Source organism: Lissotriton vulgaris, unplaced genomic scaffold (genome assembly GCF_964263255.1).
Source record: "Lissotriton vulgaris unplaced genomic scaffold, aLisVul1.2 SCAFFOLD_2249, whole genome shotgun sequence".
NCBI classification, from domain to species: domain Eukaryota; kingdom Metazoa; phylum Chordata; class Amphibia; order Caudata; family Salamandridae; genus Lissotriton; species Lissotriton vulgaris.
The window spans coordinates 171,109-188,786 of record NW_028255621.1 but is presented as its reverse complement, the minus strand read 5'-3'; positions in this window follow the sequence as shown (position 1 = coordinate 188,786).

The window sequence follows — 17,678 nt, the reverse complement described above, 5'->3', positions numbered from 1 at the left end:
AACCGAAGGGGGCAATCCTGCGTCTCCTAATTCACTCGCTTCTCTCTAGTCAATTACACCGCAAGAGCGCCGAGGGGGCAATCCGGCGTCTCACGCGCCTCGCGGGTAACAAACGCCAAAACGATGACGAGCGTCTCAGTCTTCACTCGTCTCAACTCAAACTTGCTCCACAGCCGCAGAGCAGAACGAACCGCGCCTTCCCAGCAGATCCGCGGGGACAGGGCGTCCGCAAACAACAGCATTCAATAGGACAAATCACGAGCACCAATTGCAGGCTTCCCTAGGACTTTATGCTCTCTGAAGACAACCCACTCCGTGCAAGGCATTCTGGTAGATGTAGTCTAACTTCTAGGCAGGCACCTCTGTCAGACCCTGACAGTATGCCCCCCTGCCCTGTGCCTCCTAGCGCCCGGCTTCCGCGGATTGCGGGCGTAGAACGAGTGGATCAACCGTGGAGCATGAACGTCTCGACTAGGCTCCCATGAGTCATCCTCAGAGCCATATCCTTTCCAGGATACGAGAAACCACAGCTTCCCCTGACGGAACCTTGCGTCCAGAATGCGACGCACCTCGTACTCCAGTTGACCGTCCCTCAGCACCGGCGGTGCGGCCTTTTTTCGCATGGACCCAGCCGGCTTCAACAAGCTGCTGTGGAACACCGGGTGTATCCTCATAGACATAGGCAACTTCAACTTGTACGCCACTGGATTGATCTTCTTGATGATTGAATAAGGACCAATGAATCGGGGATGGAAGATACTACGGTAACGAAATCGAATGTTCTTTGTGGACAGCCAGACCTTGTCCCCAATCTCATACAGAGGACTTTCCTGCCGGTGTTTATCCGCCCATTTTTTGTCTGAGGTTTTCGCTTGGACAAGGGTCTTTTGTATCCGTTGATGTGTTTCTAGCAGAGCCTTCACATGGGCTGCCACAGTGGGATGGTTCTGGATTTCTTCCGGTATGGACAAAGGCAGAGTGTTGGCATGAAAACCTGTATTGGCCTTGAACGGTGTTTCCCCTGTTGCACTGTGCCATGCGTTGTTGTATGACAGCTCTGCCAGCCAAAGAAGAGAGACCCATGAGCGACTAGCTTCTTCCGAATAACACCTCAGATACTGTTTGAGTGTTTGGTTTAGTCGTTCGGTCTGTCCGTCCGTCTGAGGATGGAAGCTGGTGGAAAGAGCGTCTTCCACCCTCAATGCCTTGCACCACATGTGCCAGAACCTGGCCACGAACTGCGCCCCCCTGTCCGAGACGATCACCCGTGGAATACCATGAATTCGGACCACTTGTGTTAACAGCAATTGAGCAGTCTGCTGGCAGTAGGAAGGTTTTTGCATGGAATAAAATGTCCCATTTTTGTCAGGCTGTCCACCACTACCATGATTGCATTGTATCCTTGGTCCAGTGGCAACCCCACGATGAAGTCCAGACTGATGGTATGCCAAGGACGGGACGGAGTGGGCAATGGTCTGAGCTTCCCACGACTCATGGAATGGTCCCCTTTTGCCCTCGCACAAGTATCACAGTGTCCTATCCACTTTTCTACATCTTTTGTCAGCGTTTCCCACCAAAAATGGCGCTTTACTAGAAGGACGGTTTTCCTTACTCCGGGATGTCCGGCCAATACCTCCCCATGACACCAGTTGAAGGCCTGAAGCCGTAGGTCATGGGAGGGGAGAAACAATTTCCCACCATGCAAGGGTACTCCATGTTGGATACTTCGGAGATGGTTCTGGCTCGCCCAATTCTGCCATTGGACCTGGTTTCGGTCTTTCTGTACTTGTTCGATAAAACGATCAGCAGTTACCAGACACACCACCCTTTCAGGTGCGATTATCGCTTTATTTTGTTCCTTTTCTGTCTCCAGGTCTCCCCCTAGTCTGGAGAGTAAGTCTGCTTTCTTGTTTTCGGATCCAGGACGGAAAGTGACAATGAAATTGTATTCCGCGAAAAACAACATCCACCTCATTTGTCGTTGAGATAGATGACGAGCAGTTTTCATGAACAACAAGTTCCTATGGTCGGAATACACTGTTATAGTATGTTGTGACCCCCACAGGTAGTGTCTCCACTCCTGGAAGGCTCTTTTTATGGCCAGCAGTTCTTTTTCAGATATCGAGTAATTGGACTCAGCAGAATTTAATTTCTTGGACAGAAAGGCAACCGGATGTAACTGACCTGTCTCTCTGTCTCTTTGCGATAGAACAGCCCCCACAGCTGAATCAGAGGCATCTGCTTCCACTATGAAGGGTAGGTCCAGTTGTGGATGTTTCAGGATTGGGGCAGTAACAAACGCTTTCTTCAGTAACTCAAAAGCCCTCATGGCTTCGGTATTCCACAGGAAGGGGACTCCTTTTCGTAGCAGTTTAGTGATAGGGGAGGCCAACAAGGAGAACTGAGAGATAAAACGTCTGTAGTAATTGGCGAAGCCAAGAAAACACTGCACCTCTTTCACACTATTTGGCACTGGCCATGCACTCACCGCATCAACCTTCCTCTCTGCCATGTGAAACCCTCTAGGTGTGAGTATAACCCCCAAGAATTCCACCTCTTCTACATTGAACTCGCATTTACTGAGTTTACAGTAGAGCCGGTGCTCCAGCAGCTTCTGTAACACCAGGAGAACATGATCGGTGTGCTGGTTACGTGAATCGGAATAAACAAGAATATCATCGATGTATACGATGACGAACTGGTCCAGATATTCCTTCAGTACATCGTTAAGAAAGTACTGGAATGCCGCTGGGGCATTGCAAAGCCCGAACGGCATTACCAGATACTCAAAAAGGCCATATCTGGTTTTGAAGGCCGTCTTCCACTCATCACCACTGCGGATTCTGACCAGGTGATAGGCACCACGGAGATCCAACCTTGTATAGATCACTGCCTCCCTCACCTGATCCAGAAGCACAGGGATGAGTGGAAGAGGGTACCGATTCCGTATAGTCTGTTTGTTTAACTGGCGATAGTCAATGAGGGTACGCAACTCCCCATTGGCCTTCGTCGTAAAAAACAAAGGGGACGCTGCTGGTGATCTGGAGGGTCTAATGAAGCCGATAGCACTGAAGTGTGTCAGGTATTCTTGCAAATGTTTGGATTCAGGCTCAGACAAGGCATACACCCTGCAAGATGGAACAACAGCACCTTCAACCAGATCTATTCTGCAGTCGTACTCCCGATGGGGAGGGAGTACTTCGGCCTGGGTTTCACTGAACACCTCACTGTACTCGTGGTATTCCATAGGTAAGACAGTTAGATTTTCCACAGCAGTGGCTATGTGTTTTATCTGAGTCAAGGCTATAGTGTGTGATGATGGTGTATTCATACAAACACTCTGACACTCCTCTGACTGAAAGCTTATGGTTTTTTCCCTCCAATCAATGGAAGGGTTGTGTTTTTCTAGCCATGGAATACCCAATATTAACTCATATTGTGGAGCCTCGATGATGTTCAGAACTATGCTCTCAACATGTTTAACAAGACTGTTCTCCAATACTAGCACCAATTCTTCGGTACGCTCAATGATAGGACCGGATTTCAGGGGAGTACCATCCACCGCCAACACGGTTTCTGGGTTGGCCGTGGTTACTCTTCCCAACCCCAAACCACGCACCAGGCCCTCATCCACAAAATTCCCAGTAGCCCCTGAATCTATCATGCTCCACACAGAATGTTCTTTGCCCTGGCTCAGTATCAAGGTGGATAAGGCAACGTGCGTCACAGGGGCTTTGCCCTCAACTGAAGCCAACGAAGTCAGCCTCCATTCTTTTGTTTCCGACCTGTTGCTCAAGGGAGTGTTCTCAACACTGTTCTCGGGATCAACAGCGGTAAGAGCCACTTTCTTAGCTGAGTAAAAGGATTTTGACCTTTTGGGTTTGGAGGGACACTCCTTAACATAGTGTCCCTTCTTCCCGCAATATATACACAGCCCCTGCGAGCGACGACTCTCTTTTCTATCCTGGTTAGAGGGGACCGGATAGCTCCTGCATCCATAGGCTCTGTAGTACTGTCGCCAGTCCGTGGACTGGGTGGAAGCACATGTCCCACAGTGTCAGAGGGCCTATCATGTTTCCTGCGGTCACCTCCCCGCTCTCCTAATCGATGGTCTAAGCGCAGTGTGAGATTAATTAAATCGACACATGTTGCGGGTTGGGGATCAATCTGCGCTATGACATCTTTCAACTCATCTGACAGGCCCTGATAATACAATGCCATTATTTTGTCTTCTGGCCAGCCTGTTTCAGCCACGAGACGATTAAAAGTAGTCATATAGGACACTAGATCCTTCTTCCCTTGTCGGAGCCCCAGCAATTCCCTGTCTGCGCTTAGTGTTGTCGCTCTCCGATCAAACACCCGTTCGAACTCTCTACGGAAAGCTGTCCAGTCATTCAACATGGGGTCGTCATTCCTGACGAAGGGAACCGCCCAATTTGCTGCATCCCCTGACAGATAAGAAATGGCGAATGCCACTCGGGACATGTTATTTGGGAATGATGCAGGTCTACACGAAAAATGAAGGGTGATCTGGGTTAAAAAGGCTTGAATTCTCTGAGGGTCACCAGAATATCTCTCTGGACTGGCTAAAGGTATTGGTGGAGGTACTGTTACTTGAATAGAGCGACCTCCTGAGGCCGCATCAAAAGGATTGGCCTGTTGTCGGTCTAAGCTTTCTTTTAAGGCAGTGGTCTCTGCCTTAGACGCAGCCAGTTCCTGCTGTACTAATAGCAAGGCCTGAAGCACATCGTCCATGGATGCCATTCTTTGAACTTCCTTCCGACCAGGAGGAGATTGAAACGTGGGCTCGTGATTCTGTCACGGCTGCTGGTCCTCAGGGTCGGAAAGATGCTCAAATGGGGTCCACCTCCAGACGTCCCTGCACTCCAATTAAAACCTTCAGAGTGCAAGGCAGTCAGGCGAGGGAAAATAGTTAGGAAACAGGAACATCCAGGATAGGGACCTGAAACGATAAGAGGAACACGTTAACCTACCACTCCCTTGTCTTCCTAATTCAATCTTACTAGTACATATAAGAACCCTCACCTGATAATGCTCAGGAGACGACCCTTCCCTTGTTTGTATCCCTTCTCGGACTAAGGGTAAGAAAACGAAACAACAATTAGGGCGCTCCTGCAACCCCCTATGTCTCATGTGTAAGATTCCTTTTCATACAACCCACAATCACTCACCAGGTGCCATGAGAAGGGGAGCTGTAAAGAGTTCTCAGTTGGACTAATGGAAGATCCGCCTCTTCCCCGAATTCTTAATCAACTGAATATACAACATCCGATGTTCCTGAACAAAAAGATGAAAAAACCAAACTTAAATATAGCCAACCGGCTTTTCCTGCTTGACAGAATTGTTCAAGACATATCCAGTTTACGAACAACAGGAGGGTGCAATCCCAGCGTATCCTGTACTTCGGTAATAGACTCTATGTTCAATACACAATCTCAGTGTGTAGTGAAGGGGGAAATCCGAGCGTCTTCACCTACACACCTAAAGAGTTATAGAAAGAACAACATGAAGGCGCTGAGGGGGCAATCCTGCGTCTCACGCGCCTATGAAGAAACAAAGCACCAGCCGGTGTCTGTAACACGGTTCTATTACCGTTTATGTGAGTGAACCGAAGGGGGCAATCCTGCGTCTCCTAATTCACTCGCTTCTCTCTAGTCAATTACACCGCAAGAGCGCCGAGGGGACAATCCGGCGTCTGACGTGCCTCGCGGGTAACAAACGCCAAAACGATGACGAGCGTCTCAGTCTTCACTCGTCTCAACTCAAACTTGCCCACAGCCGCAGAGCAGAACGAACCACGCCTTCCCAGCAGATCCGCGGGGACAGGGCGTCCGCAAACAACAGCATTCAATAGGACAAATCACGAGCACCAATTGCAGGCTTCCCTAGGACTTTATGCTCTCTGAAGACAACCCACTCCGTGCAAGGCATTCTGGTAGATGTAGTCTAACTTCTAGGCAGGCACCTCTGTCAGACCCTGACAGTCCTGCTCTTCAAAGAGAGTGTAAAATATGCAATAGAATTGGACATTTCAGTAATATGTGTAGAGATAAGCGTCCTTTTATTAAGGGATCTGTTTCTTTTATTTCAGAGGGGAATAACGATACACTTTCTGTACTACATAATGTTCCTGATACTGATAATGGGTTTGTGGTGTCTATTATAGATTCTCAAACAACATCAATGTTCAGTTCACCCAAATGTTGTTTTCAGGTACTAGGTACTGATTTGCTGTTAATGGTTGATTCAGGTTCACCATGGACCATTATTACTTTTGATTATTAGAATATCATTTTATTAGATGTTTTACCATTGATCAATCTCAAAGAGTGTGATATCAATGCCAGTGGTTTTTCTGGTACCAAGATTAATTGTATTGGTTTCTTCCATGTTAACTTAACTTTCAGACACAGGAAAGCTGATGTAAAACTATACATTACTAACAAAGGTGTCAACGTTTTAGGATGGTTTGATCAGTGGAAACTTGGCATATTGCTTAATCCACGTGCAAAAGAACAAATATCATTATGTGATGATAGTCTAATGAACACTATTTCTACTATTGAAAATTCTGATGTTTCTATTAATTCTGAAAAGATTACTAATTTTACATCTCATTTTCAAAATGTTTTTTGTGATAAGTTAGGTAAGCTTAAGAATTTCTGACATAAGATCGTTTTGAAGGAAAATCATACACCAGTTGTGCAAAAACTTAGAAGTGTTCCGATAAACATCAGAGAAGAACTTAAGAAGATGTTAGATGATTTACTTAAAGAGGATATTATAGAACCAATAGAGCAGAGGTCTTCAATCTGTGGGGCGCGACCCCCAGGGGGGTCGTGGAGTCCTCTGAAGGGGGTCGCAGATTCTGTCCATGGCTTGGGCTGATGAGGGTGCTCATGGCGAGGCCTAATTCACACCGAGGTGTGAAAAACATCGAAGCCTCATTAACAAGTAAAAGACTCGTCAAGTACTCGGGTGTGGCTGTGTGTGTCCCTGAAGCCGTTTCGAGCTGGGGGAAGTCGGGGAGGGGGACTGGGGGAGCAGGCTGTAGTGTAGCCTGCCCTTTCAGGTCAATGAATATTGCGCGCCTGGAGCTGTGGGTCCCGTGACACATCCCCCGCCCCAAGCAGGGAGGCACAGAGATGCCCTCCCATGATCGGGAAAGAAGGAAAAACACGCAGAGAGATACTGACACCTCCCCCCCATGAGAAAGGCACAGAAAAGGTGGGTGAATGAATGATGGGTGGATGGATGTATGTAAGGATGGATGGATGTGTGAAAAGGTGGGTGGATGAATGATGAATGGGTGGATGAAAGGGTGGATGGATGAAAGGGTGGATGGATGAAAGGGTGGATGGAAGGAAGGATGAAAGGGTAGCTGGATGAAGGATGTATGGATGGATAAAAGGTTGCATGGATGAATGATGGATGGATGTGTGAAAAGATGGGTGGATGAATGATGGGTGAATGGATGGATGAAAGGGTGGATGGATGAACGATGGATGTATGGATGGATAAAAGATTGCATGGATGAATGATGCATGGATGGATGTGTGAAAAGGTGGGGGGATGAATGATGGGTGGATGGATGAAAGGGTGGGTGGGTGGATAGTTGAAAGGGTGGATGGATGATGGATCGATGTATGGATGGGAGGATGAATGGGTGGATGGATGTATGTATGGATAAAAGGTTGCATGGATGAATAATGGATGGATGTGTGAAAAGGTGGGTGGATGAATGATGGATGGAAGGGTGGATGGGTAAAGGATGGATGTATGGATGGAAGGATGAAAGGGTGGATGGATGAAGGATGGATGTATGGATGTAAGGATGAAAGGTTGGATGGGTGAAGGATAGATGGATGAAGGATAGATGTATGGATGTAAGGATGAAAGGGTGGACGGATGAAGGATGGATGGATGAAAGGGTGGATGGATGGAAGGAAGGATGAAAGGGTGGACGGATGAAGGATGGATGTATGGATGTAAGGATGAAAGGGTGGATGGGTGAAGAATAGATGGATGAAGGATAGATGTATGGATGTAAGGATGAAAGGGTGGACCGATGGATGGATGTATGGATGGATAAAAGGTTGCATGGATGAATGATGCATGGATTGATGTGTGAAAAGGTGGGAGGATGAATGATGGGTGGGTGGATGGATGAAAGGGTGGGTGGATGGATGTATGGATGAAAGGGTGGATGAATTAAGGATGCATGTATGGATGGGAGGATGAAAGGGTGGATTGATGTATGGATGGATAAAAGGTTGCATGGATGAATGATGGATGGATGTGTGAAAAGGTGGGTGGATGAATGATGGGTGGATGGGTAAAGGATGGATGTATGGATGGAAAGATGAAAGGGTGGATGGATGAAGGATGGATGGATGGATGGATGTAAGGATGAAAGGATGGATGGATGTGTGAAAGTGTGGGTGGATGAATGATGGATGGATGTGATGAGGTCTAACAGGCGCATTTATGGTTGTCAAAAGATGATGATGAGGAGTACCAGTTTCTAGAAACTTTTGTCAGAAGGGGGTCCTTACCCCTAAAAAGGTTTTACAAGGGGGTCTCGGCATCAAAAAGTTTGAAGACCTCTGCAATAGAGTCATCTGAGTGGGTTTCACCAATTGTTTTGGTTCGAAAACCTGACAAAAGTTTGAGAGTGTGTGTGGATTTGAGAGCGGTAAACTCGAATATTGTAATTGACTGTCACCCTTTGCCGAATATTAATGAATTAGTATCTCTGTTTGATGGTGCTAAAATTTTCTCTACCTTAGATCTGCGTTCCGCTTACCATCAAATTATGCTAACAGAAGATTCAAGGAAGTTAACTGCATTTATAACTCCACAAGGTCTTTTTCAATACAAGAGAATGCCTTTCGGTCTTGCTTCAGCTGCCTCTGTTTTTCAGAGGGTAATGTTTCAGATTTTTAGAGATGTAGACAGTTTTGTAAAGTGTTTTCAGGATGACATTTTAGTTTTTTCAAAGGATACCATAGAACATGAGAAACATTTACATATTGTATGTTCAAGATTGGAACAAAGTGGGTTGACACTCAAGGCACACAAGTGTAATCTGTTCAAGAAATCAGTTGAGTACTTAGGGCACACCCTTTCGGGTGAGGGTGTGGTTCCAAAACAATCTAATGTTAAGGCAATTATTAAGGCACCTGCTCCGGAAAATAAGGATCAGTTACTTTCATTCGCTGGTCTTTGTGAATATTATAGCAAGTTTGCCACAAACTTTGCCACAAAAATGAAATCTTTGAGAAGGTTACTTAGACAAGGAGAAAAATATGAATGGTCTGAGGTGCAACAGCGTGCTTTTGAGGATATTAAACATGACATCATACATGCCCCTACTCTTAAGCCTTTTCGCATGAACAGGGAGTGCATAATTACGGTTGATGCAAGTTTATATGGCTTAGGTAGTGTTCTTTCCCAAAAAGAGGGTAATGATGAGTGGAATGTTGCGTTTGCCTCAAGAACTCTTAGTGAATGTGAACGAAGATATGCTGTGATTGAAAGGGAGTTACTTGCCTGTGTTTGGGCCATTGAACATTTTAGATTATATGTCTGGGGCTCAAAGTTCACCCTTAGAACTGATCATAAGCCGTTAGTGAATATCTTGTCAGTAGGGGGAGGTTGGAATGCAACGGCTAGGATAGCTAGATTAACTTCTAGACTGCAGGAATATAACTTTACTACGATTTATGTTCCAGGAAAGAAAAATGTTACAGCGGACTGTTTATCACGCTTACCATGTGTACAAGAGGAAGTTAATTCTGTAGGAGATGATGATTTTGTTCTTTCAGTTCAAGATATTGTTTGTGGTAAATTTCAAGATATTTCAGAGACGTTATGGGAAGAGTGTGTGCAGAAAGATCAAAAGTGGAGAGACTTAAGAGAATGTGTTAAGAACGGTTGGCCAAGAAAGGATTTAGTGCAACCGGAATTGATTTCATTTTACAAGGTTCTGGAGGATTTAGAATTAGATGGTGATTTTCTATTTAAATCAGGGAAATGCATTCCTCCAGAAGGTATGTATGAGGTAATTTTACTCATTGCGCACAAAACACATCCTGGCATTTCTTCCATGAAGAGGTTGGTGAGAGACTATTTTTGGTGGCCAGGAATTGATAAGTTTGTGGATAGGGTTGTCAGAGAGTGTGAAGAATGTTGTTCCAGTGAAAAGATGCTCAAAGTACACACACCTCCAATGAAAATTGTTAAATGGCCTTCTCAACCTTGGGAGAGGGTAGCTTTTGATATATCTGGTCCGTTTCACATGTTGCCTGAAGCATCGCGGTATGCTTTGGTTATGATTGATTATCATTCTAAGTGGCCAGAGGTGAAGTCTGTCCCAAAAGCCACCACTGAAGCTGTTATTAATTTTTTCAAAGACATTTTTACTAGGGAAGGTTGTCCTCTAGTTTTGGTAACGGATAATGGAGTTCAATTGACTTCATTAGAAATTAGTGTTTTCCTTAAAGAGTGTAATATTATCCACAGGTTGACGTCTGTTTATGAACCACATGAAAATGGTCAAGTCGAGAGATTTAATCGGGTCTTGAAGAATTTTGTGGTTGATTCTATCAAGTATGGTGTGAATTGGGTAAGTGCTTTAAGAGAACGTTTGTGGAATTATAGAATCACTCCGCACTCAACTACACAAGTAAGTCCTTTCATTTGTTTAAAGGAAGGAATCCTGCTTCTAAAGCTCTACCTTGGTGGCTAAGAGAAAAATCTCAATATTTTGTTGGTGACAAAAAGGGTGTTGATGATATTGCCAAACGTGTTGAATGTAAACAATTGAAAGTTAAGAAATGGTATGACAATAAATGGGGTGCTAAGACACAATGTTTTCAAGTAGGAGAGTGGGTAAGAATTTGTAAGCCTGGCTTAATTAGTAAGGGTTCAAACAAGTTTAGTGAACCAATTTTGATCAAAAGAGTTTTCATCAATAGTGCCATGACTCAAGATGGTAGGATATGGAATTTTAAAAGATTAGCCAAATGCCATGTACCTGATGTTTTGCGTAAAGATGTTTTGCATAAGAATGTACAATTTGGTAAAGATGATTCAATTGCCTCTCGAGTCAAAGAAACCAAACGCATTATAAATGTACCAAAGAGGTTTTTACATTCAGATTGACTGCTGCTATTTTCCGGTCTCATATGATTTGTTTTCACATGATCTGTTCCTTGTTTTTTTAATTGTCTTCTACATATGTTTTGTTAATGGGGAGATGTGTTACATTCTCTTATGCTATGTAGTATTGTTTCTTTAATTGCATGTTCCATGCACATGCTCTGGCATGAGCTCCTGCATGAGCCAGGTTATTCTTTGAATGCATTCCAAGTTCTGATGCTGTGGTCAACAGTACAGTCTGATACAGTTGTAACATTATAAGATAGATGCTGGTTGGAGTTTGACCTGTACAACGTGCTGCAATAAAGAAAACCTTTTAAAGCTTCAATTCTCTTCTTAATTACAACACACATGCTTTACACACTGCCTCTGAGATAAGCCTGTCTGCTTGTGCCAAGCTACCAAGGGGGTGAGCAGATGTAATGTTAGAAGTGTAGCCCCTTACCCTGACTAGAAACAAGGGTCCCTATTTGGTCAAAGGTACCTACCTCTGCCAACTAGAGAACCCCATTTCTAACATTGGTGGTCAGCGCTGAGGATTTGGACTTGCATTTGTGACTCATATACAGTGATTGATGTACACTACTAGTGAGTGCAGACCATAACACAACCACATACTCTTTGGTAGAATTTTCCTTGGAACTTTTTTTTGAGAACTACCAACTGTTTTTCACCATGAGCAAAGCATCATCCATTACATCTGTTAACATTGATTTTGAAGACGTGTCTTACCTCAAAGCTGCTTGCTGGAAATTTAAAGTCTCTATGAAAGCCTCACCAAGAAAGAGGTATACCAGAAGGCGCTGAAGGCCTGGGTAAAATGTAGGAATGCCACTGAGCGTCCTGAAGAGCATAGGGACGAGGTAGAGAATTTAGATGGGCAGCTAGAGGGCCCAGTGGGCCTGGATGGGAGGAAAGTGCCTTCCAGAGCAGGCAGCAGTGTTTCTTCAAAGGACCTGTCCCCAAGAGAGTTGGAGGACAAGGAGAGAGATAGAGTGCATAAGATGGAGCTGACCAAGCTCAAAATAGACAGGCAGATGGAGTTGGAGAATAATAAATTGGCCTTGGAGGAGGAACAAAGAATGCATTTAGAGCATGCGAGAATGTTGAGGGAATTGGAATTGAAAGTTGAGACTTTAGAAATTTCTCCCTTTGGTGGCAGCGCACCGTCCATGCCTGTAGAAACGAGTGTTTATTCCCAAGGACGTCATTAAGGAGTTTCATAAGAATGAAGATATTGGGCAATGGTTTAAGGCCTATGAGGTAGCTATGACATCCTGAGAAGGATTGGGGAGCGTTGTTGTGGGGGCGATTTCTCAGTGATGGGCGGGATACCTTATTGGATTTGCCTTCTGAAGATCAGACTTCTTATGTGAACATAAATGAAGCCTTAATATCCAGGTATGGTTTGACCCCGGAGCTTTATAGACAAAGGTTTAGGAATTGTAAGAAACTGGAGTCTAGCACTTGGGTAGAATATGTTTCTTTCTTTGGCAGAGCATTGGATTGTTTGGTGAAGGGTAGCAAAGTGAATGATTTTGAAGCGCTCTATAATTTGATTGCATGGGAGCACTTGTCCAATAATTGTTTTCCAGAGCTACACCAGCACCTTATTGATAGCAAGCTGACTAACCCTCGGAAGCTTGCTAAGGAAGCGGACTGCTGGTTGAGTACCCGGGTTATGTGGGAGACTTTGCCAAAGGTGGGCAGGGTCCCCAGCAGAATCAATCAATCAATCATTTGTAAAGCACATTTTCTTTTGACACTATTTCACACACATCAGGAAAGCCCTCGCGGATTACAGTCTATGCAAGATTATTTAAAAAACATTTTTTGATTCCCCCTTGGACATATATTTGGCTGGTGCTTTTTTCGATTTACCCTTTTATGTCAATTGGTTTTGTGTTTTATTTTTTCCGAATCGTCAATGGACACTATGTCGAAGAGAGAACATGCATTTGACATCTCAATGGAACATTGGCACCCCATTCCTCCTCGCATACTGCACACAGATTGAAGAGAGACTTGGCTTTTGTTAACATCATTGCTTGGCCTGTCCTGGATGGGATTGTATGGGATGCTTTTACATTTCAAATCCATGGCCCCACTGAGGTTATAAATGTCCCTAATGTGCTTAGAGTTAACATGGGGTATGTAGTTAAACAAAACATACGTTCTGATGATTGGGATGTTCGGGCTGTAGAAGCGTTGTTTTCTGATTTGAAATATTATGCTGATTTTGATGCTGAAGATTTGTATTTAGAATCTGCTAATTATGGTGATTTATTTTGTTTCCAACATTTTGGTAACCACTACCTACATAAAACTAATTCCAGGAGGAGCACTGTAAATTATACACAATGGGAGCATTGTCCAGTTCCTATGCAAGGCAGTTCGAGTACCTTTTTGAAAAAGTACACTTATTTTACTGACTTTAATCAGTCCACTCCCACATCATTTTATTTTAAAGTGACAGAAAAGTCCATGTCCAAGGTTAGACTTACCGATACTAAGTTATTGTACTTGAAGTCCTTTCTAGACCAGCTAGCTGTTGGAGGCTACGAGTTGTGGAAGGAAACAGTTGACCTTAAATCAGTTTGGGGTTCTAAAAATTGGCAGGTACAAGGCATTGAGGCTTTGCACCGTGCATGTCTCATCCCGAATCATATGTTGTTTTTGAATTCTACCATTTCACAGACAACATGCTTTGGATTGGCTACTTCTAAAAAATTAAATACTCCTCCTTTCCCTGATTTGGAAGAATATTCAGGTTGGGTTAGTACTACAAAGTTTTTGATCAGAGAGTTGCAAACTCTATTGCTAAATTCATCCTTTAACATATCCAGTTTGGATCCCAAGGGTTGGTTGCTGTGGCACAGAAGTGCTGACTCGTGCCAACATCGTTTTCTGGGTTTAGCTGATGGCTTTACACAGGTCAGGGTCGATCCCCGTTTTGAGAGTGACCATTCTGTAACCACCTATTCAGTAGGCAAATTATGTCAGAATTGGCTCAAACATTCTACCTTGGTGTCAGTTAAACTGCATTTATCTAAGCTGACTGACGATGTTGATCTGAATGATGTCATAAAAGGCCCGGCTAGGGGTAGATCTAAAAGATGGACATATGGAGTTTATAATGAAATCTGGAAAACATCACAGATTGAGGCGGCTACCCGCCTTAGGGCTATAGATCAGGCTAATTTAGAAAAAGTGCTTGCAGTTGTGGATAATAGCATTAACACGATTTCTTCCCGCATTTACACATTGGATAATATCGTGTCATCTTTTGTTGATATTGTGCAAGATGAAGTGTCTGTATTATACCATGGTCAAAGTCAATTGCGTTCTGTTATGCAGACGCTTAAGGCCGGAAAAGTGCAGTGGAATTACATGAATACCTCTTCTCTATTTGCCCCTTTTAATTTGACTGATAAGCAACGTTTGCTTTCAATGAGAGATGCAACTTTTTCCATGTTACACATTGAACGATTGGAGTCATTACCATTTTCTGTGGCAGAGGCGTCTACTGCAACGTGGCTTATCCACAGATTAATAACTTTACCGTTTGCTCTTTTCGAATTTAAAGGGAGGGCAAGGAAGTTTATCTGAAAAGTGAAGAGTGCACCGAAACACCGGATCACTCATTAACCCCTTCCAGGCTCATGACGAGCTGGGCTCGTCATGGAGTAGCCTCCTCCCAGGCTGATGACGAGCCAAGCTCGTCATATATAATGGGAATAACGATTTCTCAGCACAGCAGGGGAATATGCTGAGCAGCCATGGGGTTAATGTGTAGACATATTCAATTACACGGCTCTTGTAATCAAGAAGAGCCTAATTTAGACTGTGTTTTGAAAGGTACCCCCGTACCCGCTGTCGTCCCCACATTCACATTACTGGCAAACAGCAGTTATTTACTTTTAAATAATGAGGATTGCTGTGGGTTAATAAAAGGCATTGCTTATGTCGTTACAGTCAGTGAACATGTGGTTTGCTGTAAAAATGTGTTGTATCCACCCACGCATGGGAACTAGGATGTTTCCATCTGGCCGAGGATTCCGACCTTGAAAGCATAGTTCAATAAGATGAGTCGCATAAGAGCTCTATTGTCCAAAAAAGAAGTTGCCCTGACATCTGCTCATGAAACATTTGTCCTTCACGTAGCTAACACCTGCACAGAGGTGCATGCTTTATTAAATACTGACCTACCATTGCATTTTGGTGATCTGATTCATACAGTCTTTAACGCATCCTCCACAACGGGGCTGGCGCACTTTTTTAAAGTAGTTAGCAGTGGGCTTGTGACTTCATTTCAGAAGATATTTGGGGTCATTCCTGCATTCTTCCATTCTATCTTTTCCAGCTTATTTGGAGGTTTTCCCCCTTTTACTGGCGCTGGCTGCAGGCATACTTTTGTTTCATGCAAAATGGATGCACATCTGTGTTACAAGACGAGCTATCGCGGCTGGCACTGTATCGCAACAGGATGCTTGAATACTATGGAACGCTGCCGCTCGCCTCCTTAAGTGCAGCTTATGGATTATCATTTCCATTTTCCTATTTTACGTGTGTCCAGCCTGTCTTTCATTGCCTGAGTTGTGATTTCGACTGGGCCCTGGATTTGTGTCTCTGCAATGTTGTGTCTCCTGAAGTGGATTTTAATCAACTCATGAGCCCCTTAGTTGCTCATGAATTGCTTTGTTCTGATGGAGGGATTATGGCCTTTGCAGCGATGCATGGAATACTGGGTCGTTGGAATATATTCACAGCGGCGCAAGATTTCTTGGCACACAGCTTCATCGAGAACCCACCGAGTTGTCCTCTGATGGTGCTAGAGGCTCCGGTAATTGAAGAGCATGTATGTTCTTTCCCGCTATTAAATTGAATGGCTGAATTATTTTCGGATGATAACAGTGACTTCTTTTTGGAAGCTGTTGCTGCTTATTTTGCATATCCGGTGCTAGGCTGAGATCTATCGATGCCTTTGTTGACATTGAACTTTTTCATTATTTTTTTGCAGCTATTAAAAACTTTTTAAGCCCAGGACCTATTAAGTTTGATTAAGGCGAACACTAAATTGTCATGCTGGTGAGAGTTTGGTTTTTCGGGTGACGAAAATATTTTTTTCTAACTTACTCAAATTTGAACTGACTATCGTTATTGAACTCTGCATTTCAAAAATTAGCCCCTTATCTTATCTTATCTTATCCGTGCTCGGATCATGGCAGGGTGTCATATTGATATGCTTTTCCTATATGCTGTGTTAAGTAAGCATGAGCTTATTAGGAGTTTAAACGCCATTTTACCTTTCTGCTGCTTCTGCACACGACACATAACTGTTACTTTAGCTTTGAGCCTAGTAGAGTGTTTTGATTCACATGAGAATAATATGTTGTTACTCTGATATCAGCTTTGCTTGGTGAGCTGTGTCTGTACAGTGAGTGCTGAAACCTTCAAGGATATCTCGACACAGTGGTTGTTGTGAAGTCTCATCTTCGCACGTTCCTAGACATAACATACATGCAGCTGCGGCCAAATTCTGGCTTTTGGCGCGTTTTATATTGCTTTGCACAGAGCATACACACACACTTGATGGTGCTTTGCACGCAGAGAGCTGGTGGAAGATGATGTGATCCCTTACCACTAGGATCTGAGGTATGGGGCCGCCCTGCTAAAAACCAAAGAGACCTTCTTAGATATAATATAATATACTAGCATGGGAGGGTGAGAATTAGGTGTTGTTTAGCCTTCTTGGCTTTAGCATTTTAACATGCTTTCACCTTTTGTACACTATGGACTAGTAACTATGCTGATTACTTTGTTTCTTATAATATGCTTGCTTGTATTAGCTAAGATACTGCGCTTGAGAACACTGCATTAGAAAATAAACATTGCAAATGTGCATGCGTCCTCATTTACTCCTTGTTCTGGATTGAAATGATTGTATAACGAAAGAGTGTTCATGTGTTCCACGTTACCTGAGGTGTTCTAAGTCCATTTTCTGGTTTGTATAAACATTGGGAGTTTGTAATAACCAATGAGACAGTGTAGCTAGTCTGGTAGGGGATTTCGGGTACTAAGGTGAGTTTTGGTACACCCTAATTCACTGAGGTTCCAAGTCTCTATGCACAGTTCTGTATGAGAACGGAATCCCTGCGACATGCCGATGTGCAGCACCACACACATGCATCCCCGACAAAGTTTGAAAGGAGCTCTGAAATGAGCCTCGGTCCCCTAAGAGCACCCTATAGAGACCGGTGTGCAGCATCACACCGATGTAGCCCGTCAAAGTTTGGAAGCCGCGCGAGGAGCACTGAGACGTGCCTCGGTCCCCTATGAGCGCCCTTTAGTGGCCTGTGCACAGCACCACACACATGCAGCCCTGTCAGAGTTTGAAACACGCGTGAGGAGTGGTGAGATGCGTTCCAACAGCTGCTTATGAAAATGATGCATTGTTAGAGCGCGCAACAGCAAAAATTTCAAAATCATTATGT